Source organism: Rana temporaria, chromosome 10, assembly GCF_905171775.1.
Source record: "Rana temporaria chromosome 10, aRanTem1.1, whole genome shotgun sequence".
In the NCBI taxonomy this organism is placed as follows: domain Eukaryota; kingdom Metazoa; phylum Chordata; class Amphibia; order Anura; family Ranidae; genus Rana; species Rana temporaria.
This window is the reverse complement of record NC_053498.1, coordinates 122,659,099-122,683,063: the sequence shown is the minus strand read 5'-3', so window position 1 is coordinate 122,683,063 and position 23,965 is coordinate 122,659,099. Positions and strand designations below refer to the sequence as shown.

The following is a 23,965-nucleotide window of genomic DNA, read 5'->3' as shown; positions in this document are numbered from 1 at the left end:
GTATTAATTGTATAGCACTATTTAAATGTTGTAGATTATGGTTAATACATAGTGATTTAGCAAATTAAATATTCAGATAAGATTTGCATCTACTTTAAAAAGTAAGAAAAAAAAGAACTTTTTTGTATAGAACCAGCACACTGAGCCTAGGTTCACACTGTAGCGATGCAGGAACCAGCAGCGTTTCCCACATCGCATCTCTCCTGCGAGCAGTTCACACTACCTTCTGTGAACCGCTAGCGGGTGTCAATACAATGGCCTGCATGGAATTTGCCCAAAAAAAAAAAAACACACCTGAAGGACTCAAGACACCAAGATGGTGAGAAATACGATTCTCTGATCTGATGAGACCAAGATAGAACTTTTTGGCCTTAATTCTAAGCAGTATGTGTGGAGAAAACCAGGCACTGCTCATCACCTGTCCAATACAGTCCCAACAGTGAAGCATGGTGGTGGCAGCATCATGCTGTGGGGGTGTTTTTCATCTGCAGGGACAGGACGACTGGTTGCAATTGAGGGAAAGATGAATGCGGCCAAGTACAGGGATATCCTGGACAAAAACCTCCTCCAGAGTGCTCAGGACCTCAGACTGGGCCAAAGCTTTACCTTCCAACAAGACAATGACCCTAAGCACACAGCTAAAATAACGGAGGAGTGGCTTCACAACAACTCTGTGACTGTTCTTGAATGTCTCAGCCAGAGCCCTGACAAACCCAATTGAGCATCTCTGGAGAGACCTAAAAATGTCTGTCCACCAACGTTTGCCATCCAACCTGACAGAACTGGAGAGGATGAAAAAATGAGGAAAAAAACAAAATGAACTTAAATACCCACTTTATATATTGTTAATAAGCAGCAAAGGAGCTTAAAAGAAATCCCTTGTGCTCTATAGCTGCAGGCACAGTGGAGGAATTCATGCTCACAGAGCCAAGCAGAAGCACTGAAGTTATACACGTCTCAGCCCTCCCTACCAGTGGCGGTGCGTCCATAACGGGCGCTGCCCCCTCTCTCCTGCCACCTGTCTATCACCATTGATGCAATGCATGAATCCATCTATGGTCGGGGTATATTTTGGACGCACCCGATTAGAGCCATAAGCTCCAATAGGCTTCCAAAAAGGTGAACAGCGGGCGCGATTGCTGGGGATGCACACTAGCAGCATTTGCTGGACACAGTAGAGGCAATTGATGTTTTTTTTCGATGCGGCTTTGTTTCCTCCCCCTCTAAGCTGTGGTTCAGCAGCTCAACACCCCCCTCCCCCCATGCATTAACGCTCCTCCCCCTCTAAGCTGTGGTTCAGCAGCTCAACACCCCCCCTCCCCCCATGCATTAACGCGGCAGCTCAGATGCCCTCCCAGAAGTGATAAAGCAGCTCAGCTTCCCCTGCTCCCCCCTCCTAGCAGTGAATCAGCAACTCAGCTCTCTTTACCCACAGTAAATAAGCTCAGCTCCCCCCTCAGGGATTTATTCTTCTCCCCCTTCCCAGCAGTGACTCAGCTCACCCCTCTCAGCAATAATTTTGTAGCGCAGCTTCTGCCCCTCTCTTCCACCAGTAACTTGGCACTTTAGCAAAGCTTTGTTTTTTCTTTATTAAAACAAACATAGTTACCTCTGTGCAATAGTTTTGCACAAAGCAGGCCCGATCCTCCACTTTTGGGGTCCCCCACCAGCACTCCTGGCTCCACCCCCCACCAAGTCACTTATTATGGGGGCACTCGTGCATATGCGCTCCATTTCCAATCGACCCACAACCTGCATCCACACAGTAAACTATACAGAACACATACTGTATCTCACAAAAGTGTGTACACCCCTTCGATTTTTGTAAATATTTTATTCTATCTTTTCATGTGACAACACTGAAGAAATGACACTTTGCTACAATGTAAAGTAGTGAGTGTACAGCTTGTATAACAGTGAAAATTTGCTGTCCCCTCAAAATAACTCAACACACAGCCATTAATGTCTAAACCACAGGCAACAAATGTGAGTACACCCCTAAGTGAAAATTTCCAAATTGGGCCCAAAGTGTCAATATTTTGTGTGGACGCCATTATTTTATAGCACTGCCTTAGCCCTCTTGGGCATGGAGTTCACCAGAGCTTCACAGGTTGCCACTGGAGTCCTCTTCCACTCCTCCATGACGATATCACGGAGCTGGTGGATGTTAGGGACATTGCGCTCCTCCACTTTCCGTTTGAGGATGCCCCACATATGCTCAATAGGGTTTAGGTCTGGAGACATGCTTGGCCAGTCCATCACCTTTACCCTCAGCTTCTTTAGCAGGGCACTGGTCATCTCGGAGGTGTGTTTGGGGTCGTTATGTTGGAATACTGCCCTGCAGCCCAGTCTCCGGAGGGAGGGGATCATGCTCTGCTTCAGTAAGTCACAGTACATGTTGGCATTCATGGTTCCCTCAATGAACTGTAGCTCCCCAGTTCCGGCAGCACTCATGCACCCCCAGACCATGACACTCCCACCACCATGCTTGACTGTAGGCAAGACACACTTGTCTTTGTACTGCTCATCTGGTTGCTGCCACACACGCTTGACATCATCTGAACCAAATAAGTTTATCTTGGTCTCATCAGACCACAGGACATGGTTTCAGTAATCCATGTCCTAGGTCTGTTTGTCTTCAGCAAACTGTTTGTGGGCGGTCTTGTGCAGTATGGAGCGTATGGTCTGAGCCAGTGGTGTATTTAGGTTTCGTGCTGCCCTAGGCCTGACTAAACTCGTGCACCCCCTAATTTAAATATGAGCCACCCCTTCCTGTCAAGGCCACGCCCTTTCTGTTTAAGACCCATCCTGAAATTTTTGAGTGGGGACACTAGTTCTTAGGGCCTGGGGGGGGGGGGGGAATGGATTCCCTTCATTTGCATAGATTTCCTCTCACTTCTTGTTTGGCTATGGGGCAGGAAATGAAGGGAAATATCTGCAATGGGACGGAGATGGTAAAAAATAAACTGACAGGGGCTATAACCCTCCCTTACTCTATCCAAAATGAAAAAAAAAAAAAAAAAAGTGTTGCCTATAGTTCTACTTTAAGCACAAATTTCTGATACTTTTATGGAGAGGACTAAGAAGATATAGCCATGCCAATGGTGCAGCAGGAAACATATAGCACAGTGAGGAAGGTTTGTGGTCCAGGATGATAGGACAGTCAAAAAGCAGCTTGTGTTACACTAACAGTGTAGCGCAAGCCGGCAGGGACTCTTTCCGTGCTGCCCCCCTGCAAAGTGCTGCCCTAGGCCTGGGCCTTGTTGGCCTAGGCCAGGATACAGCCTTGGTCTGAGCACCGACAGGATGACCCCCCACCCCTTCAACCTCTGCTGCAATGCTGGCAGCACTCATACGTCCATTTCCCAAAAGACAACCTCTGGATATGGCACTGAGCACGTGCACTCAACTTCTTTGGTCGACCATGATGAAGCCTGTCCTGAGTGGAACCTGTCCCGTTAAACCGCTGTATGGTCAGGGCCACTGTGCTGCAGCTCAGTTTCAGGGTCGTGGCAATCTCCTTATAGCCTAGGCCATCTTTATGTAGAGCAACAATTTTTTTTAGATCCTTAGAGAGTTCTTTGCCATGAGGTGCCATGTTGAACTTCCAGTGACCAGTATGAGGAGAGAGTGGAGACACCACGGAGGGAAAATGGCCAATTGGACCCAACTGTACACTCACTAATTTACATTGTAGCATAGTGTCATTTCTTCAATGTTACATGAAAAGATATAATCATTTTCAAAAATGTGAGGGGTGTACTCACTTTTGTGAGATACTGTACATCAGAATGCGTGCATTGTGTTGGTGTGTTTGGGGAGAAAATGGTTAAGGCAATTTACTCTGTTGTGCAGACACACATTACAGACCCAGGTAACATACTGCATGTGGGTGTATCAAGCAACGTGCGTCAGGTGTTAAATGACCCTTTAGAGAGATGATAAAGGTTAACAATAGGCGATAAGTAGAGTTATGGAAGCACTGAAGGTCCACTTTTATCTTCTGTCAATTTAAAGTGGTTGTAAAGAATTGCTTTTTTTTTTTTTTTAGGTTTGGACTGAAAACAGGAGCCAATGGCTCCTGCTGCTCTCAGTCAAACATGCATGAGCTGAGAGGGCAGAAGAGCTGCTATAGTGCAACCCACTGTATCAAGATCGGGATCGGGTGAGTATTTAGAGGGGGCAACAGGGGAGCTACAAATAATGTTTTTTTTTTTTACCTTCATGCAAAGAATGCATGAAGGTAAAGAAAAAAAAAAAAAAGTGTTTACCTTTACAACCACTTCAACCTCCTCAAGCCACATTTTCTGAGGAGTTGTTGAAGCCGTTACATCATTGACACCGGAAGACCACATGAAGAAAGTGACCACACTGCCCAACAAAGGGTTAAGTCAGATAACAAATCACCCATGTAGGGAATTTTACAGTTTTTAAGATGTTTAGTTCACATGCATTCTTTCAGATTTCTCATTGATGGTACGGACCTGTGACTGATTGGGTATGGCACTTCCTATTGGCAATGACAGAGGTTTCTATTGATGAGCCTAATGGATCGACAGAGAGGAAGCCAATATCTGGTGCACAGATTGTATCACAGCACTGCTAGTTTTATATTAACTTCCCAGATTTATGCTTGCCAACATTACTTCCGTATTTTTCCCCTCTTGGTGGAATGTGATAATAAATCTATTGTTTACAGTTACGATTAGGATTGGCGTTGGTATTTAAAGAAAGCAGTGAATTGTGATTTTCAGTGTCGACTATAAATAAAAAAAAAAAGGTTTATAAAGCCCGCCTCCACCCAAGTGTGGCTTTAATATGATCCAGAGAGTGGCAAATAGTTAGAACCTCCATCAGGTTCTTATCGCTGTGCCCCTATTGCATGGTAGCCAGCCAGCTTCTAATTTCAGCTTGTTCAATTAAAGGAGCTGTTAAGACAGAAGCTTTTTTATCTTCATGCATTCAATGCATGAAGATAAAAAACCTTGTGTGTAGCAGCCCCCCAGCATCCCCAATTACTTACCTGAGCCCCATCTCTCTGCAGCGATGTCCACGAGTGTCTCAGCCGTCCGGCACTCTCCTCCTGATTGGCTGAGACACAGCAGCAGCACCATTGGCTCCTGCGGCAAAGTCAGTTGGCCAATCAGGGCAGATGGGGGGTGGGGCCAAGTCAGGGATCCGTGTCTAAATGGAAACACAGAGCCGTTTCTCGGCACGGGTGCCCCCATAGCAAGCTGCTACTGTGGGGGCACTCAGCAGAGGGGCCAGGAGCAGTGAAGAGGGACCCGAGAAGAAGAGGATCCGGGCTGCTCTGTGCAAAACCAACTGCATAGATCAGGTAAGTATAACAGGTTTGTTTGTTTTTTTTTTAAAAGGAGACTTTACAATCATTTTAAGCTTTGACAAAATAACCTGAACACTGATTGGTTGGTTTCTATGCAGAGTCTACCACATTTTCCAGTTTTAGTAAAGAGTTAGAGCATGACAGGGTGTCCCCTGGACTGGAAGCATTCTGGGTCCCCAAGTGTCAGTGTTCTGGCCCCCCTCCCACTTACTTTAAACCCCAGCCAGAGCATAAACATAAAACTGTATACAACATACTGAACATAGTCTTCCACTTAGTGATTAAAATACAGGAAAGAAAATAAAAATTATATCACATTTCAGATCAAATTAGCAGTGCTGGGAACAGCCTGTGCACCCGATATCGGCTTACTGTATGGCATCATTCTGGAAATCTCTGTCACTGTCAACAAGTGCACTTCCCAAGTGGCCAAATGTGTTATGTCTAGGGTTGCAACCAACGATTATTTTCATAATCGATTAGTTGGCCGATTATTGTTTTGATTAACCGGATAATAGCCTTAAAAAATAAATAAAAAATAGCATTTTTAAAAATGTTTGGGCCAATTTGTTGTTGGGCAGATTACAAAACACAAATTGCCACAAAAACACATTACATGCTTTTCTGCAGCTTCTCCATTGAAGTATATTGAACCAAAAAAAAAAAAAAAAAAACAATGGCACCGTTTTTCGTTAAAAAGTCCTTGCCCTTTCCAAATACGCAGCAGCTGAAAAAAAATCATGGATGTGAACGTGTCCCATAGAAAAACATGTAAATGAACTGTAGTGTGTTTCTGCAAAAAGCACCAGGCCTGAGATGTTTAGTAACATAATGGGGTTAAAAAAACAAAAATAAAAGTACAAAAAGAGCAAATAATCGCTACTGTAAGGGGTTCATTTTTTACTGTGGGACAGTGAAAGTAATATTTACGCTCTGATGACCTCCTTGTACCGTTTCTTTTCTGGCACGGGGGTAAATATTACTTTCTTTTTTTTCAATTAACAATTTTTTTTTATTAGACACGAGGTGTGTCTAATAAAAAAAAATTGTTAATTGAAAAAAAAGAAAGTAATATTTACAGTAGCGATTTGCTTTTGTGTACTATAAAGGGCAATTTTTTTTTTTAACCCCATTATGTTACTGGCCGATTAATCGATTATGAAAATTGTAATCGATTAGTTGTCGATTAATCAATTAGTTGTTTTGGCCCTAGTTGTCAGATTTATCTTTTCTGATACTTACAAGTGGACAAAAGGGTGTCATATACCAAGAACTGTAAAACAATCTAAATGGGTTATGGTGATCACTTTACTCTGCTTAAAGATTTTTTTTTTTTTTAAAGTCAACCGCTGACATTTTTCTCACCTAGGCAGGTATTTCCAAAGTGGGAGTGGGTACTGGTCACAAAAAACAAACAAAAAAAAAAGTAACCACTCCACCCATTTTTTTTTTTTTAAGGAGGAGTGGTACTGTTCTTTTTAGGTGGAGTTCTACTTAAATGCAGTCACTTCCTACAAATGGGCAGTGTTTGGGCAGCCATGTTTCTGCTGCAGAATTTGAATCTTTAAAATTACCGGTGAAGCCCTTTAAAAATACAATTCTGATGTATATTTTTGGACCCGGGATCTTGGTTTGCCACTTTCTGCATACTGGCACCACAGATTAAAGCTGGGCTCACATTTTTTGCACTGTGCCTTAATTATTATTAATGCACCAAAACAGTCCTTTAAGGCAGCTCACCACAAGGCATGGTAGTGCACTGCAACACACTTCCATTGACAAGGTGCCTTGGGGCACCATTAAAAAATAATTGACACAGCGGGACAGAAACATGCAAAACGTTCATTTTCACAACAGTTTGAACCCAGCTTGAACATTCCGTGTGTCACATTGGCGTTTTCTCTTCCCTTCTTGTTTCGTTTGCCCCTTTATTACCTGGACAGGAAGTAGGGGCAAACCTCCCTTATGGGGTCACGTACAGAAGTTTTTTTTACCTTTTGCCTCCTCTTTGCTAGAAAACAGATTTAGGTACTTGGTAACTCTCCAAGAAGTCTTCCAGGGCAGCATCCGAGAGATAGGCTCCTCTATCCTCCAACAAGAAAACACATTAGTCCACCATTATAAAATGTGTTAGTCTCACCTGTGTGCCTCAGTAGTATTAAAATCACCAAAGGAACTTTTGGTACCATCGCTTAGTAGGCAGGATGGTCTGCGGCTGGGTCATCTGCCCAGCGAGGGAACCTCTAAAGCACCTGGAGCATGGGGCTCTACCGCAGGGCCGTCCAGCAGCAAGGAGTGAGTTTCAAAACTTCAGGCAGAGCTTTAGGCTCAGATTGCTTCTCCAAGCCCCCTGGACTGAATGGAATGCTGGTCTGGGAGTACCCTGCAGAAAGCACAGAGACTGGATAAAATAAATGTTTTCAGCTCCTTTGGGTCCAGAGGAAACACAAAACAACTGAGGCACACAGGTGAGACCAACAAATGTATAAATGGTGGACTAATGCGTTTCCTGTTGCAGGAAGGAGGAGCCCATCTCTCGGATGCTGCCCTGGAAGACGATTGGACAAAACATTTTTCTGGTTACCGCTTTGTCTAAGTTGGCGAGATTTCCCCTCATTTCATGTTCTATTGGACACAAGTTAAAAAGACAAAAAGTGAGTAGAGTGCTTTCAAATTGGGACACAGGCATCAAGGCACAGACAGCCTTGGCTTTAGATATACTTTAACCAGCATTAGATGCAGATTGTGACAACTTCAATCACAGCACACAAAGCCCAGACATGTCCATAGGACAATGAATATTCCAAATCGCATGAATATGAACAAGCCCATGTTAAAAACCAACATACAAATAAAGTAAAAAGCCTGCGATTCTAAGATAAGGAATAGAAGCACATCACTCCACGTATCAGTCCAGAGTAAGATTTGAATTAAAAGTGGTTGCGAGTCTTCTTTCTACAATCCTGTTACATTAAATGATGTATCCAGTGTATTTATTTTTATTTTTTAAATAAGCTGCTATACACTTCATTTATTGATTGGACAGCTACAGTGGGAGGGGCTGAGAATCCCCCACTGACATCAGCCAGGAGGCAGCAAGGAGCCCGGTCACGTGAGTGCCAATCGGCGATATGAAAAAGTACACTGGGGCACATTATTTAATGTAACAGAGGGGAGTGTAGAAATAAGACTCAGGAATGATGGCAGCAGTCGGAGCAGACAGGGGTGGGGGGGGGGTCGACGACAAAAGGCGCATAAACTGCAGCTCATGACAACATGCCATGTTCTGGCAGGTGTGCTGAGGCACCATTCATTTTTAAAGCACCCTAAACAAACCAGACAATGCATGTGCATAACAAAAAAAAAAAAAGAAAATCACACAACACTGCAACGTAACTTACTGCCACGCACTTTAGTGGATTATAAAAAAAAAAAAAAAAAAAAAAAAAAAAAAAAAGGAAGAAGAGGTGCCTGCATGTGCATTAGCAAGCCAATTGAAAATGAAAAGAATGCTCTAAACGCAATGCACCTAAATGAACAAAAAATATGTCGGGCTTGCATATTTGTTAACGGACACGAAAAATAAAAAAACTATGGTCATCACAGCCTGGTGACGGCACTACTAGACTGTTAGTAGTACACAGGTGACCTTCACATACAGGTGTGGCTTTGTGACCAAATTCCAGCATGGAATATATATTAGTTGTGTAAAAGGCACTCAGGCAGATCGTTACCTTTCCTTTAAGAAGATTTCCACTTCTACTCCACTCCCTCGTCACACGATAGCCATAGAATTGAATTCTGTTTGTGCTGAGGATATAGGGGTTCCAGACCCCTGACTCTGAAATAATAAAAAAAAAAATCTACATTAATCACTTATCTTTTATTTAAGCTGAACTCCAGGCAGGTAAAAAAAAAAAAGACACAGAATTAATGCAGCTCTGTATATGTTAAAATAAAATTAAAACAATTAAAAGTCCATTAACACCAAGTGGTTGTAAAGAATTTTTTTTTTTTTTTTTTTTTTTTTATATAAACAAGACATCTCTATACGTTCCTGCTCTGAACCTCCTCTTCTGGGGTCTCCTGCCAGCACTGCTTGCTCCTCTTCTCTGTCCAGTGCCCCTACGGGAAACCACATCCCATGGGGGCACTTGAGCGTGCTTTGTCCACAGCCCCGCTGCTGCATGTTGATGAGGACAAGGGCCCCTTCCCGACAACCCTGGCCGTTGGTTGTCTGGGGTCTTATCGGAATCTGGGAGCCCCCTTTAACAAGGGGGCCACAGATCCCGGCCCCCCCACCCCAGGTGAATGAGTATGGGGTACATCGTACCCCTACCCATTCACCTGGAAAAAAAATAAAGTGTAAAAAAAAAAAAAAACACTACACAGGTTTTTAAAATCATTAGTCAGCACCGGGGGTCTTCTTCCGACTTCTCCGCTCTCCGGGGGTGGTCTTCTTCTGAGCCGATTGTCACTCTGACAACTCGGCTGAATGTCATGTTAAAAAAAATTTTGGGGGTGAACCCCCGCTTTAAGTGTATGATATTTGGTTTGTGTGATCACGGACATATGTACATAAATGATCATGTACAGATGTGCGCAGGTGATCACGGACATGTGTGCAGATGATCATTGCGTCATGTGATTTTACTATGTGGGGACATGTGTTACTAGGCTGGTGATCAGTGTGTAAAAAAAAAAAAAAAAACAGTCCATACTCACTGATCACCAGCCGAATGCAGCGATCCGCTCTCCTCACCAACCCGCTCTCCTCACCGACAACTAATGTGTGAGGAGAGGAGAGCCGATCGCATAGCAACCGGCTCTCTGTTTACATCACACGACAGCTGTGATTGGCCATGGCCATCATGTGATCAGGAGGGCCAATCACAGAGCCCTCCTGCAGATCTGAGATGCGCCATGTCCGGGTGACACGAGAGCATCGGGACCGTTCCGCTGCGTGGGCACGCACGATCCCCCCTCCTGAAGGACGTTTTTGAACATCCACCCGGTCGTACATATGCAGTGGCCGGGTGGGAAATGGTTAAAATGCAGTAATACACTGTCTCACCCTGCTCAGCACATGCTCAGATGCTCTATTTTTAAGCACTTTGCCGAATTTGTAGAGGCAGATCTGCCGACAGCCAAAAGATTTACTGCTGTTCAGGGGCTCTAGGCTCCAATTTTAAGCAGTTTTATGATTTTAACTGTGTAATCAAAAAAGTTGGATTTTTTTTATAAATAAAGACGTTGTGGTGCCCATAAAATTCATGGCTTGTGATCCAAGATACTTTATATATTTCTGAAAGGAGTGCAGACCTGTGCAGTGGCAGCCTGCCATTGACGTTGACAAGCTGCAGGCAGCGGGGCTGGATGCTGCACCCATCACTCTCGGGCACACTTAAATGCTGGGAACGATGCACTGAACCAAGTCAGCTCAGCGTACAAGGGGCCCAACTGATCACTGCTAATGTCACATGAGCTATGGATATAATTGAGACAGGGAGGTTATTTCAAGGATTCATTAATGCTATATAGGTTGAGAAAGACTTTAAGTGCTTATAAAAAAAAGCCTCAGTGATAAACCCCCCTCTATAAAAGGAACAATTTCCCATCTTTACAGCTCGCTGTTTTCCCAGCTGCTGTTTGGAAGACAAAGTGAATATTTGCACTGGAGTGTACAGCCCGATTCACACGCACAGATTAGACAACATGATCTGGAATTAGGAGAATTCCTAGGTGGTGGAGGCCGCTAGAGACAACATGTTTGGTCCACGGATAGAGACAGATAAACATATGAAGGTCGCAGTTAAGACACACAAAGAACACGCATCAGCCAGGGTCACAGGGCGGCCAACCTTATCTACATTGTGCAGAGACAACCATAAAATCTGAGATTTCCTTATTAGGAATCCACTGTGTGGTTCCAGCCAGTGCCAACTTCATGCCATGGGCGGAGGTCAGTTGACATCTGGCTAAATAACAAAGGTGACTCACAGACATAAGACTAGACTTAGACTACCCACAAATGACTTGTTAAATGCCTTAGAGATTCCAACAGAAAGATCTCTCTGCCATTAGCCCCGACTTGTTATGCGATTTTACAGGTCCAAAACGCATGACAAGTCACACCCTATTGTCGGCAATGGAACTGTTCAATCGGAGCGATGCTGACCTTGCAGTGCCGCAGCGATTTGAAAAAGTATTCAACTACTTTTGGTGATTTCAGGTGCGACTTGCATAGACATCTGTGCATGAAGTCCAGGGATGGACTGGCCATAGGGACTACAGGGAGTTTCCCGGTGGGCCGATGGCTCAGTGGGCCGTTTTTTAAAACAGAGACTTTTTCTAACGCCCTGGCAGCGCCCCAGTGTGAAAGCACTCAGGCTTTCACACTGGGACTGCAGCGGAAGCGTTTTTCAGTCGCTTTACATGCGCTATTTTTAGCCCAAAAACTCCTAAAAAATGCCTCAGTGTAAAAAGGGGTCCTACACTCACCCCCTCTCTTTTACACTCACTCTCTTTTTCTTACACTCACCCCCCTCTTTCACACACCCCCTCTCACTCAACCCTCCCTCTCTCTCTCTCATTCCCCTCTTTCTCACCCTCTCATGATATACAATAATGGATGTAGGGGCCTTTTGGTGGGCGTGATTTTTTGGGAGGGTGGGGGCAGCATTTTATTGAATTAAAGTGGGCCGGTCTGAATGAAGTCCAGGGCCAAATTTTTGTCCCAGTCCAGCCCTGATGAAGTCACACAGATGTCAGTCAAGTCGCACTGACATGCGGCTTTCAAATTGTTCAACTCCCCCCAACAGCATGTGTACAGACCAGGAAACCCCCCCAATAATGGGCACAACACGTGTACAGAACAGGGAACCCCCCCCGAACAGGGACCCCCCCAATAATGGGCACAGCACGTGTACAGAACAGGGAACCCCCCCAAAAATGGGCACAGCACGTGTACAGAACAGGGACCCCCCCCCCAATAAATGGGCACAGCACGTGTACAGAACAGGGACCCCCCCCCAATAAATGGGCACAGCACGTGTACAGAACAGGGAACCCCCCCCCAATAATAGGAATAGCACATGTACAGACCAGGGAACCCTCAATAATGGGCACAGCACATGTACAGAACAGGGAACCCCCCCAAAAATGGGCACAGCACGTGTACAGACCAGGGAGCCCCCCCAATAATAGTAACAGCACATGTACAGACCAGGGAACCCCCCCCAATAATGGGCACAGCACATGTACAGACCAGGGAACCCTCAATAATGGGCACAGCACGTGTACAGACCAGGGAACCCTCAATAATGGGCACAGCACGTGTACAGACCAGGGAACCCCTAATAATGGGCACAGCAGAGCAGGTGTGCAAGTCTTGGACTTCAGTTCAGGGATAGTTGGAACTCCTCATAATGGGCACAGCAGGGGTTCCCAGGAACTCAATGCATGAATGGTTTAAACCCCAATGTGCACAGCAGGGGTTCCAAACCTTGGAAGGCAGGGATGGTGGGAGCCCCTCAAAGTGGCAGCGCAGGAAAAATACCAGTGTTGTGGTGTAAAAGAGGGCACATAGAACAATTTTTTTTTGTGCTCTTGCAGAACATGTGCAGGAAAACCGATGTCGCTGCAGATGGTGTTAACAGGGCCTTAGTCAACTCCCCAGTTGGCCTAGTTTTGTAACTTTTCTGCGATCATTAAAGCGGAGTGCTGCCGAAAAAGAACAAGAAGTGTAGCTGCCGACTTTAAATAATCAGACACTCGCCTGTCCTACGGTCCAGCGATGCGGTGCGTACAAAGCACCAATCCTTTCCACGGCGCCCGCATTCTAAATGTGGTCGCTCAGCCATTGCTTCACAGCTGGCCGCGCATTGCGTCTTCAGTGAGACAGCTCATCCCGTCATTTTGGAAGACAACCGCCACTCCTCCCTTGTCGCGATGGGTCTCGATTATGAATGATACCATAAGAACGGAGGAGATGCTGGCCCTTGACAAGGACACCTTCGATAAATACGAAGTATACGCTCACCAACATGCTATCAACCCTGGCACGATCACCCTAACATACAAACCTGACACTGGGATGGGCTGGACATGTACTTACGGGTGTCCCCCCCACTGTCCTTTTGGAAACACTTTCCTACGAATGTCTCCACAGCAGCTCTTGCGCTCTCCTTCGACTATTTTTCTCTCGCTTCTCTCCTGTTTTCTCTTTTTCCTTCCTTTTTGCCCTTCTCTTCAACTCACGCCCACCCTTGGGTCGCTCCCCCCTTCTCTCTTCCCTTTTTACTTTCTTGAATACTATCTGACTGTGAACAACGGAGCTCCCCGGAGTCGTTTTTTTACTCCTAGGGACGGTCGATGTTAATTATTTACTATATGGCGATAGGAGTTATGCTGTGGGCGATAGCCATTGGGCTGACTCAATACACATGTCCGCTCACTAGTATGTAACACTGGACGTTGTTTTTTGTATCGTTTGTTACGCTGCCAATAAATATATTTTCAACCCTAAAAAGAGGATATCCACTCCCCCCCCCCCCCCAAAAAAAAAAAAAACGACATGCCAAATGTGGCATGTGGTGGGGTCAGCTTCACTTAAAGCGGAAGTTCCATTTTTGTGTGGAACTCCTTTTTTTTTTTTTTTTTTTTTTATCAAAAGATGTTTATTGAGACAGACAAAAAACAGAAAATAAGTTCACAGCTCATACTTGGAACACAAAATTATTCCATCAGATCAGGTAACAGCTCAAAAAGTACAAACAGTTTGCACATCAGCCTCTGCCATTACAAATTACACATGTCAGACACTACAACTGAAAGGCGCTATTCCTTAAACAGATCGTCCTATTACATGAAACGCATATATGTAATGAGTCGTATTCCCCGCCCACTCTGCATCACGGCTGTCCACCCATCAGCTATCTAAACAGCCTATCCATGACCAAATCAACCGGGGACAGGCCAGGGGTATCCAACCATGGAGCCCACAGCCGTTCAAATTTTCCAGAACAGCCCCTGTTGATAGACATACTTCTCCATTCTTATGGTGTCACCCATTTGGGTAATCCATTCCTTCAACGTTGGGGTGGGGGGATCAACCGCCTTCCAACGCCGAAGGATCAGTCTACGGGCCTGAAATAGAGCTCTCAATATGGCCTGCCTGCCATTATCATCCGTAAGGATATCGTCCATAATCCCAAGAAGGCATAGTTTCGGGTCAATAGGTATGGAAGTCAGATAAACACTGTTAATGAGAGCCACGACCCCTGACCAGAACAAATGAAGCTTGGGGCACCGCCACAGCAAATGGATTAGATCCCCATGATCCCTTGCACATCTAGGGCAGTTGGAGTCAGATCCAACACCCATTCTAAACAGCCTGTCGGGCGTGTAATGCAATCTGAGAACAATGTATAGTTGAGATGACCGTTGGGCCACATTTAAGGAGCATAGTTGCACTGCCTGGAGTGCCTCCTCCCATTGCTCATCCTCGAATGTCCCTACATCCCTCCACCACCTAGTAGACGCCGTAGGGGAAAACCCTCTAGATATACATTGAGAATCATGGAGTAGGTTCTAGAAATGAAGCCCTTAAACTGGGACACCTCGGCCATATATTTGAATATTGGTGTTTGCGAAAGAACCCACAGGGCCCCCCCTGCATGTCGCAGCTGCATGTAATAGAAGAGCATGGACTGCGGGAGGGGGAAATCGCTCCCTCAGTTCTGGGAAGGGGATCAGTTCACCAGCCTCAAAAATATGTCTCATATGTGTAACACCATGTCTCCTCCACCGCGCTCCGCAATCCAATGAGAGCAGTTCCTCATAGTACCCATTGTCCCATATCGGGCTGTAACCGCTGAATCCCTCTGGAACTCCTCTTTAAAATGATCCCATTTCTTTAAAGCATGTTATACAGCAAAGTGCTTGTGCTGTGCAATTTGGCCCCCTGTATCACCTGAAATACCTGTCTGATCCTGCAAGTTTCTGCCCTCCCCCCTGTAAACTGACCACTATAATCAAGGCTGCTGAACCCTGCCCCCGTCATCTGCAGCCCTGCTCCTCTATGTCTCCCTCTGTCCTTCTCCCCTTCCTGCCTGTCAGCTCCCCGATCCTCCCCTCCTGCTAAAAAAAAAGTGTACATCTATTATTAGAACATTAACCTCCCCGGTGGATGTCATTTATACAAATATGCAGTATAATGGCTTACTTCAGAGCGCCGCTCTGCACTCACATGACTGCCCACAGGTCTCCCCCCCTCCGTTGATGTCAGCAGGGATTTCCCAGCACCTCCCCTGCAGCTATCACATCAGGAGAGGAGACCAGCGGGAGGTCAGCTAAGCGCCGAATGGCGCTCTGAAGTAAGCCATTATACTGCACATTTTTAAAAAGGACATCCACTGGGGAGGTTAGTGTTATATATCTGAGGGAACTATAGAAGAACATTTCTTACTTTAACAAACACTTGAAACCACTTAAGGACCGCCTCCTGCACATATACATCGGCAGAATGGCACGGCTGGGCACAAGCACGTACCTGTACGGCCTCTTAAGTGCCCAGCCGCGGGTCGCGGGCACGTGCCTGTGACCTGGTCCGAAGCTCCGTGACCGTGGGACCTGATCGCCGCTGGAGTCCCGCGATCGGTCCCCCGGAGCTGAAGAACGAGGAGAGCTGTGTGTAAACACAGCTTCCCCGTTCTTCACTGTGGCAGCTTCATTGATCGTGTGTTCCCTGATATAGGGAAACACCATCAATGATGTCACACATCCAGCCCGGCACCCCTACAGTTATAAACACATATGAGGTCACACTTAACCCCTTCAGCGCCCCCCATTGGTTAACTCCCAAACTGCAATTGTCATTTTCACAGTAAACAGTGCATTTTTGTAGCATGTTTTGCTGTCCCAAAAATGTGTCAAAATTGTCCGATGTGTCCGCCAAAAAAAAAACGCTGATCGCCACCATTAGTAGTAACAAATTTTTTTTTTTAATAAAAATGCAGTAAAACTATCCCCTATTTTGTAAACACTATAAATTTTGCACAAACCAATCGATAAACGCTTATTGCGTTTTTTTTTTTACCAAAATAGGTAGAAGAATAAGTATCGGCCTAAACTGAGGAAACATTTTTTTTTTTTTATATATATATATATATATTTTTGGGGGATATTTATTATAGCAAAAAGGAAAAAATACAGATTTTTTTTCAAAATTGACGCTCTATTTTTGTTTATAGCGCAAAAAAATAAAAACCGCAGAGGTGATCAAAAGAAAGCTCCATTTGTGGGAAAAAAAGGACGCCAATTTTGTTTGGGAGCCATGTCGCACGACCGCGCAATTGTCAGTTAAAGCGACGTAGTGCCGAATCGCAAAAACTGGCCGGGTCCTTTACCTGCATTTTGGTCCGGGTCTTAAGTGGTTCAAGGGGTTGTAAAGGTAAAAAAAAAAAAGTTTCCTAAATAGCTTCCTTTACCTTAGTGCAGTCCTCCTTCACTTACCTCATCCTTCCATTTTGCTTTTAAATGTCCTTATTTCTTCTGAGAAATCCTCACTTCCTGTTCTTCTGTCTGCAACTACACACGGTAATGCAAGGCTTTCTCCCTGGTGTGGAGTGTCGTGCTCGCCCCCTCCCTTGGGCTACAGGAGAGTCAAGACGCTCTCTACGTTGCAGATGGAGAAAGGAGCTGTGTGTTAGTGTGCGTCCTGACTCTCCTGTAGTCCAAGGGAGGGGGCGAGCACGACACTCCACACCAGGGAGAAAGCCTTGCATTACTGTGTGGAGTTACAGACAGAAGAACAGGAAGTGAGGATTTCTCAGAAGAAATAAGGACATTTAAAAGCAAAATGGAAGGATGAGGTAAGTGAAGGAGGATTGCACTAAGGTTAGGGAAGCTATTTAGGAAAAAAAAAAAATGGTACCTTTACAACCCCTTTAAGATATTGCACTTTTTTTTTTTTTAAATGCACCTGGAATATGTTTGGCAAATTAAACCTCTTCACTGGCACCAGCAGGTGGCACGCATTGGCAGCAGTGAGCGGATTTAAAGGGGTTGTAAAGGTTTGTTGTTTATTTTCTAAATAGGTTCCTTTGAGCTAGTGCATTGTTGGTTCACTTACCTTTTCCCTTCTAAAATGTTTTTTTTTCTTTGGTTTCTTTGTCTGAATTTCTCACTTCCTGTTCCTCCTCAGTAAGGTGTTCAGTAAGCTGTTCTAAATGACTTTCCACCGCTCGGATGATGGTGGAAAGCTTACTGAGGAGGAACAGGAAGTGAGAAATTCAAACAAAGAAAAAACAATGCACTAGCTTAAGGAACCCATTTAGAAAATAAAATACGAACCTTTACAACCCCCTTTAACACACTTAGGTTCCATTCACACTAGTGCGATTTGTCATATGACTGTACACAAAGTCACATGACAAGTCGCATCCCATTGATTACAATGGCACCTGATCTATGCGACTTTGAAAAGGTTTCCTGCACTGCTTTATTGCGATATTGATGTAACTTGAGGGCCACCGAGTGTAAAGTCACATCAAAGTTGCATTTAGAGTCACATTAGTGTGAACAGCGCCTCAAGGATACTACAGCAGCTAGGAGTGTGTGCGTAGACCTGACAAGCAAACTCTACAGCTTCTGCACACCTCCGGTAAAATGAATTACAATATATATATACACACACATATATATACACACACACACACACACACACACACACATACATATACACACACACACATATACACACAAGATTTAGGTATGTCAAATGTAAAAGTCTAAAAGGACATGGTATGATATGGTTTTGCTCTACATTGGATGCACCCTGTAGTAATTCTAGCCCTGTGCAGTATTGTGGTGTTGGTGCCATGTATGGCATTGTTGGGCATCCTGGAGGCGGGCCCTAGCTCAGTGACAGGACAAGTATTTTCCTGGTGGGTGTCACTGTCATTTTATAGGCATGATTGTGTCACTGACACTTCTTCCCATTTCCTGTTCACTGCCAGCACTTAAAAGGACTTCTTTTGTACAGCCAGACACTGCACTCCTGTCCTGATGTGTACACTGTCATATCCTACAGCAAACACACTTCACCTTTTATACTTCACAGAAGTCAGTACAATGAAAGGTGACTGACAAATGTTTGGCGGGAATCACCACTGACTCACCTACTACATTTATGAAAGGCACAGGAGGGAAATATCACATCCTAATGGAAGTCAATTCTAGAGGCCTGACCCAGTACTAAGGAGACAGGGGGGTCCCAGATCAGGGAAGTACCAGTGACTAGTAAAGTGGGGGACCGAGAACAGGGAGGCACCAATGAAAGGGGGAAGAGGGCCCAGACTCTGTGGCACTAACCACTGGGAAGGGGGGGGGGGGGGTCGGAATGGTTGGGAGTAGAAGATCCCAGAACAATAGAACTGGTGAGAATCCAGACAGACAAGGTACTCCCAAAGCACAGCAGTGCTGACATTTGGGATCCCAGAACACAAGGGCACCAACATTCCAGGTCCTAGTCCAGGAGCATCAAACACCTGGGGGAGTCCCATAACAATCCAAGTTTTATCTTCCCATTATGCCCTCTGCCCACAGATCTGATATCTCTAATAAAAGCTCTAAGAATAGAAATGGCAGCAGTGTGTCAGTGTATATAGTGCTGCAGCGTGTCACCGTGCAGACTCTTCTCTGGCGGGCCAGCATATACAGCCCTGCAGCTGGGGCCAGCATATACAGCCCTGCAGCTGGGGCCAGCATATACAGCCCTGCAGCTGGGGCCAGCATATACAGCCCTGCAGCTGGGGCCAGCATATACAGCCCTGCAGCTGGGGCCAGCATATACAGCCCTGCAGCTGGGGCCAGCATATACAGCCCTGCAGCTGGGGCCAGCATATACAGCCCTGCAGCGGGGGGGGGGGGCAGCATATACAGCCCTGCAGCGGGGGGGGGGGGGGGCAGCATATACAGCCCTGCAGCGGGACCAGCATATACAGCCCTGCGTAACTGATTCTAAGAATCAGGCGTGGAGATACGCCGTCGTATCTCCACTGAGAATCTGGCCCTATGATGTCAACTTTGGGGTCGACCTAATAAAACTGTAGAGTGCAAATCTGGTGCAGCTCTGCATAGAAACCAATCAGCTTCCAGGTTTCATTGTCAAAGCTTAATTGAATAAGCTGAAGTTAGAAGCCGATTGGTTTATTTGCACAGCTTTTTCACTCTCCAGCTTTAGTAAATCAACCCCTTTGCCCTCTCGGGTGTCACACTTGCTGCACCATATGATTGCCTTTCAGTTCAATGGGAATTTATAGGATTGCCACCACCCTGTGAGGCTGGCACACGTTACATTATGTTTTATAAAAACCAACACAGACACACTGAAAATAACTGGACTGGAGATCTACTGGACTGAGAATCAGCACATGATGCCCATCAGTGAGAGTTCCACCCACCAGAGGTCACAGGGTGCTGTGAATAGGGCAGAATGATGGTGGCTGGCAGAACCCTCTTATAGCAGTCAGTGTATACCATACCGGTGCACTGCCATGAAATGTGTTTTGCCATGAAATGTGATGGTCCGCCTCCATCACATCCCATTGGCTCACTCATGTCATGTGACATATACACACGTCATCAGTCTCAGCTAGGCTATTATAGGGAGAGGATCTCCTCTCTCTGTGATAGCTTGAGTTATATATGTGGATGAGGGCTGAAGTGTCGCCCCTTCACCTCTTCTGCGCCTGCTCCTTCCATAGAACTGAGAGTGATACCCGTGTAACCAAAAGATAATATAAAAGTCGTATTGGAGAGTATGGGGGATTTCCAGGGTTCAGAATCCAAGAATCAAAGCACGGAGCTGCTATATAGTGTTAGGAAGGAGAAGGCAGTGTGATATGCACAGCTCTGTGAGGAGCAGCCTGTGTTGCAGTGAGTGCATTGCTCGTGTAACAATGTATAGAAACAATGATCACACACACACATCTATAGGCTGCCTCTCCCCTCCTCCTGCTCTCAGGCTGTGTGGCCAGCAGCACACACACACACCATGGGCAGCCTGTATAATGGAGCAGCCTCCCATCTGCCTGCCCCCCCCTCTCCTCTCTCTTAGCCCTTTGATAAGCTGCACGGGGGCTGACCTCCCTGGGTGTGCGAGTAAGCTACATTTACTACTACAGCTCCGTGCAGCTATTACAGGGGGAGGAGATCCTCTCCCTATGATAGCCATTAGCCAATAGCCTAGCTGAGACTGATGACGTGTCTATATGTCACATGACATGAGTGAGCCAATGGGATGTGATGGAGGCGGACCATCACATTTCATGGCAAATCACATTTCATGGCAATGCACCGGCAGTGATCTATGCACTGGGCGGGTGAGAAGTGATACGCAGTGCTGTGTTAGTAAACAGACATGTACACAGTGTATATGGAGGGGTGCACTGTGGGGTGTATACTCAGTACACAATGTATATGGAGGGGGTGCACTGTGTGGTGTATACTCAGTCCAGTGTATATGGAGGGGTGCACTGTGTGGTGTATACTCAGTCCAGTGTATATGGAGGGGTGCACGGTGTGGTGTATACTCAGTACACAGTGTATATGGAGGGGTGCACTGTGTGGTGTATACTCAGTACACAGTGTATATGGAGGGGTGCACTGTGTGGTGTATACTCAGTACAGAGTGTATATTGAGGGGTGCACTGTGGGGTGTATACTCAGTCCAGTGTATATGGAGGGGTGCACTGTGTGGTGTATACTCGGTGCAGAGTGTATATGGAGGGGTGCACTGTGTGGTGTATACTCGGTGCAGAGTGTATATGGAGGGGTGCACTGTGTGGTGTATACTCAGTCGAGTGTATATGGAGGGGTGCACTGTGTGGTGTATACTCAGTCCAGTGTATATGGAGGGGTGCACTGTGTGGTGTATACTCAGTCCAGTGTATATGGAGGGGTGCACTGTGTGGTGTATACTCAGTCCAGTGTATATGGAGGGGTGCACTGTGTGGTGTATACTCAGTACAGAGTGTATATGGAGGGGTGCACTGTGTGGTGTATACTCAGTCCAGTGTATATGGAGGGGTGCACTGTGTGGTGAATACTCAGTCCAGTGTATATGGAGGGGTGCATTGTGTGGTGTATACTCAGTCCAGTGTATATGGAGGGGTGCACTGTGTGGTGTATACTCAGTCCAGTGTATATGGAGGGGTGCACTGTGTGGTGTATACTCAGTCCAGTGTATATGGAGGGGTGCACTGTGTGGTGTATACTCAGTCCAGTGTATATGGAGGGGTGCATTGTGTGGTGTATACTCAGTACAGAGTGTATATGGAGGGGTGCACTGTGTGGTGTATACTCAGTCCAGTGTATATGGAGGGGTGCACTGTGTGGTGTATACTCAGTCCAGTGTATATGGAGGGGTGCACTGTGTGGTGTATACTCAGTCCAGTGTATATGGAGGGGTGCACTGTGTGGTGTATACTCAGTACAGAGTGTATATGGAGGGGTGCACTGTGTGGTGTATACTCAGTCCAGTGTATATGGAGGGGTGCACTGTGTGGTGAATACTCAGTCCAGTGTATATGGAGGGGTGCACTGTGTGGTGTATACTCAGTCCAGTGTATATGGAGGGGTGCACTGTGTGGTGTATACTCAGTCCAGTGTATATGGAGGGGTGCACTGTGTGGTGTATACTCAGTCCAGTGTATATGGAGGGGTGCATTGTGTGGTGTATACTCAGTACAGAGTGTATATGGAGGGGTGCACTGTGTGGTGTATACGCAGTACAGAGTGTATATGGAGGGGTGCACTGTGTGGTGTATACTCAGTACAGAGTGTATATGGAGGGGTGCACTGTGTGGTGTATACTCAGTCCAGTGTATATGGAGGGGTGCACTGTGTGGTGAATACTCAGTCCAGTGTATATGAAGGGGTGCACTGTGTGGTGTATACTCAGTCCAGTGTATATGGAGGGGTGCACTGTGTGGTGTATACTCAGTCCAGTGTATATGGAGGGGTGCACTGTGTGGTGTATACTCAGTCCAGTGTATATGAAGGGGTGCATTGTGTGGTGTATACTCAGTACAGAGTGTATATGGAGGGGTGCACTGTGTGGTGTATACTCAGTCCAGTGTATATGAAGGGGTGCATTGTGTGGTGTATACTCAGTACAGAGTGTATATGGAGGGGTGCACTGTGTGGTGTATACTCAGTACAGAGTGTATATGGAGGGGTGCACTGTGTGGTGTATACTCAGTACAGACTGTATATGGAGGGGTGCACTGTGTGGTGTATACTCAGTCCAGTGTATATGGAGGGGTGCACTGTGTGGTGTATACTCAGTACAGACTGTATATGGAGGGGTGCACTGTGTGGTGTATACTCAGTACAGACTGTATATGGAGGGGTGCACTGTGTGGTGTATACTCAGTCCAGTGTATATGGAGGGGTGCACTGTGTGGTGTATACTCAGTCCAGTGTATATGGAGGGGTGCACTGTGTGGTGTATACTCAGTCCAGTGTATATGAAGGGGTGCATTGTGTGGTGTATACTCAGTACAGAGTGTATATGGAGGGGTGCACTGTGTGGTGTATACTCAGTCCAGTGTATATGAAGGGGTGCATTGTGTGGTGTATACTCAGTACAGAGTGTATATGGAGGGGTGCACTGTGTGGTGTATACTCAGTACAGAGTGTATATGGAGGGGTGCACTGTGTGGTGTATACTCAGTACAGACTGTATATGGAGGGGTGCACTGTGTGGTGTATACTCAGTACAGACTGTATATGGAGGGGTGCACTGTGTGGTGTATACTCAGTCCAGTGTATATGGAGGGGTGCACTGTGTGGTGTATACTCAGTACAGAGTGTATATGGAGGGGTGCACTGTGTGGTGTATACTCAGTACAGAGTGTATATGGAGGGGTGCACTGTGTGGTGTATACTCAGTACAGAGTGTATATGGAGGGGTGCACTGCGTGGTGTATACTCAGTACAGAGTGTATATGGAGGGGTGCACTGTGTGGTGTATACTCAGTACAGAGTGTATATGGAAGGGTGCAGTGTGTGGTGTATACTCAGTCCAGTGTATATTGAGGGGTGCACTGTGTGGCGTATACTCAGTACAGACTGTATATGGAGGGGTGCACTGTGTGGTGTATACTCAGTACAGACTGTATATGGAGGGGTGCACTGTGTGTTATATACTCAGTACAGAGTGTATATGGGGGGGTGCACTGTGTGGCGTATACTCAGTAGTGGGGACACCGGACACACAATTACCTGCAGGGTGTCACACCGGCTCTCTCACTCTCCTCAGTACAGCCGCATTCTCTACGGAGAGCGAGACGGCTCACACTTCTTATACTGCGCAATCGCCGGCTGTGGAGCTCTACTGCCATCTAGTGTCACCTTACTGGTACTTGCCTATCCTACATTAAAGGGAACTTATTCACATAGACTTCTCTATGGAAGTCTGAGAATATGCATCTGATCGTTTATTCCATGCTGTCCTGTGTTTTTTTTTTTTGTTTTTTTTAAACCAATCTTTCTCTTAAAAATATATATTTTTTTTTAATATCAAGGCTGGTGTAATATTTTCTGGAATTTTCA

The 23,965-nt window shown here is 45.9% G+C and overlaps 1 protein-coding gene across 5 annotated transcripts in view; it reads right to left on the bottom strand.

The window, feature by feature from the left end:
* Positions 1–23,742, bottom strand: part of FAM118B (family with sequence similarity 118 member B) — an 82,340-nt gene extending 58,598 nt beyond the window's left edge. For all 5 annotated transcript variants that reach the window (XM_040326173.1, XM_040326179.1, XM_040326180.1 and 2 more), the window contains exons 1-2: positions 23,636–23,742; positions 9,079–9,185 (exon numbers count right to left, since the gene is read on the bottom strand). The gene's annotated coding sequence lies outside the window, so the exon portion shown is untranslated. The remainder of the gene's footprint in view (positions 1–9,078; positions 9,186–23,635) is intronic.
* Positions 23,743–23,965: the final 223 nt, after the last annotated feature.